This window comes from Rhinolophus hipposideros (genome assembly GCF_964194185.1).
Source record: "Rhinolophus hipposideros genome assembly, chromosome: 13".
In the NCBI taxonomy this organism is placed as follows: Eukaryota; Metazoa; Chordata; class Mammalia; order Chiroptera; family Rhinolophidae; genus Rhinolophus; species Rhinolophus hipposideros.
The window spans coordinates 74,650,594-74,653,753 of NC_138059.1; positions in this window are offsets into that span (position 1 = coordinate 74,650,594).

Below are 3,160 nucleotides of genomic sequence, written 5' to 3' on the forward strand. Positions count from 1 at the left end.
TAGCCTTATATTTGCACACAAAAGAGCTCTGTGTTTGTCAGTACAAGCTATCTGAAAAGATACAACGTACGCCGGGTTTGGGATGGCATAAACGTCTAGAATCCTGTGCGGGCAGAGACCACCAACGACGCACAAACCTGTACGCCCACTCAGCAGACAGACGCGTCACATCTTCCTTTCCTCGCACACAGAAGCCTATCTGTTAATCAACAACTAAAGGAGACCGTGCAGTGTTATGTGAACCCAGAACCTTAAAGTTAGATTGTAACACTCTCTCCATAACTGAACATATCACGGGAGTTAAAATATTGTCAGACAACAAAAAGATAATGGCCTAAATATTTAATTTTCTAGTATTTTTCTCTGCTTCACAGTTCCATGTTATTTGAATAAAGTCTGCATTAATTTTATGCATTATAGTCTTTTAACTTCGCACAACCACAACAGAGAACGGAATAAATGATTTTCATAGGAGGCTATAAAATGTGTATTGTTTGCCCAAGAGACCATTTTCCTTTGTAATTTCTTCTTTCTCATTCTGACTCTGAAAGATAAATGTGCAGTTTTAAATATATATATGTGTGTGGAATTTGCCTAAATCAATGGGGTTACTCCCCGCCCCCCTTAATCTCCAGTGATGTGCGTATTTCCAAATCTCAGTTAGGAGGGCGTGCAGAGGGGCTGTGACCACCTTCATCATCTTATGGATCCACCGTTGGAATCAAGACGGCGTCATACGAACATCAAAACCTCTCGAAGACAGGTCACCACACTGGTGGAGCAGGCGGTTTGCTCAGTGTCAATGATCGAGTCTTTGAAAAACCATCCATAGACTCTGGACTAATTCGATTTCATGTTGTCAAGAAAAGCTAAGTTTATTCCAAGTTATAGTCACGCAACATTGAACTAGTAGTAAACTCCATTTATTTCCCTACAATAATGTAAAAGCAGGATATAGTTGTTTAAAATTCTATACTTAAGACCAAAATCTGTCATGACCTTGAGCCCAAAGCCAATGCTTATGGGTGAGTCCCCAACCCCTGAAAATAGAGGTCGATCGACGTGCCAATGCAGGCGCACAGCACAGAGCTGCCACCCACACCCCACTCTTTCTCTCTCTTTACTATGTATTTTACAAAGAGAAACAGACCCGAGGATCGAGGTTTCAGGCATTCGTGTACTCACGATGTACCTTAAACAACACTATGTTGTGGTATTTAGTTTTGTGTAATTATGGACACACAGTCTCCAAAAGCAAACTTCTATAGCTGGCGTCCCAAAGACAACGGCGTCTCACTTTCCTCAAGGAACAGCTCGACAAAGGTGGAGCCCCACACAGGTGTGCGGAATGAGTGGGTCTGCGTCCTCGCGTGGAACTGAAGGGACAGAGGCTAGGTCTTGGGCACCATGTCAGACGAGCCATGCTGCCCCATTCTGCTCTTCACAGAGGGAAGGAAAATCAAATTGGTAAAAACAAGGAGCAGGAGAATGTGGAAAAGCATGCGAATATAGGCGCCGACTGCACACAACACCAAAGACCAAATCCCTGCCAGCCACCGGAGTCTTCAGGTGACACACAAAGCAAACAGATAATTTCACAATTGGAGGAGCAGCAAAAGCAGGCTCACAGTCCTGCGTGCTGGGACCTCCTGTCTAGAAGTAGCAGAGTAGCTAAGGCTGTGTGTGATGCGTCGTACGTAGGACCCTATACAGGCCGAACAGAGTCCACACCAGATACCAAAGAAGTGACAGAACTAAACACCTCGTTATATCCAGGGAAGGGTATGAAAAAAGAGCTGTGAGGAGACAGGTGATAATGTGGCCTTTGTGATATTATTTCAGCGGTAGCGAAAACGAGGACATGATTTAATGATTGAAGCATTCATTCAAGGGAAGTGTGTTTTACCTTCACAACCGTCTGCCAAGAGACAGAGAGGAATCGAGCTCACACTGGCGTCACGTGAGCACACGACACATGTCTCCTAGTGACACCTAGGAGACAGCTCACACCCAGCCTCATTCATCCACATCTTAGCAAGATGTACACACTCACATGACAGCTCGCCAGTGCAAGCAGCGCCGTCTCCCAGCCGGGGAAAAGCGTCCCGTGGTCACACGTGAGGCCCGTCACAAGTCTCACGCCCGGATCTCGTCTAGCTATGGACTGAGGGCTACAGAAAAGTCTGTTCTCTGAGTGATCTTTCTTCGTGGAGAACAAGAGGATAACACACTCAAGGAACATCTTTGTAAGTCAAAAGCTAATCGTTTTATTCGGGGTCACCATTCTGTCCTGGTTCTCTGAGGGTTCCTGACCTCTTGCTCCGAAGCTGAGTGGCTTACCACGATGCAGTGACCACACTTGCATGTTTCTACTGACTTTCCCCTCCATTCTTACGGGCTTGTAAGTCCAGCTCTGAAGCTCAGCTCACGCATGGCAGTCACATGGATCACACGTCGTTCTAGTGTACACTCGGCTACGTGTGCCCCTGAATGCAAGGACATGTGCGTGCAAACCTGATGCTCACGCCCAAAGTTCGTGTAAGATACAGTCTAAGACACGCTGCTCTTTACATCGGAAAGGCATCGGCTCTTCAGACATCTCTGGACATCAGCATCTTCCATCTCTTAACTTTTTATACTTATTATGCACTGACCGTGAGCTACCGAGACATTTTCCTTAGAGCGTCCACTGTGCGTAGCGGGGCAGGGCGGTGTGACAGCCCTCAGGAGCTCAGGCCCTCAGGGCACCTAAAGAACTAACTTTGCTCTAAAACCGCTGCAGGTTGTGTCCAGTTACAAGCTCACAATCACGTTTAAAAATTGAAGGCCGCTACTTCAGTCTTCGACCAAAAAATTGACAGAAGTTTTACAAAATGACATCTGCTTTTCACCCAATTTCTGTGTTTGTCAGCTCGTCTGCGATCTTAGGCTTTACATACCATCCGCTTCAATTTCAAAGGAGACACTATATAAAAAACTGAAAGAAAGATTTGTAACTGGATGTTGTTACTCTGCCCTGAAATAGCTCAGGATTATTTCAGAATGACACCGAAGGAAAGGCATGGAAAGCGAACCACTCAGTACATGGAGGACGAAGGCTTCCGTCAGCAACACGGGGACCTGACGCGGCGTCTCTGAGACAGCGTGGGCCACCGTCCTG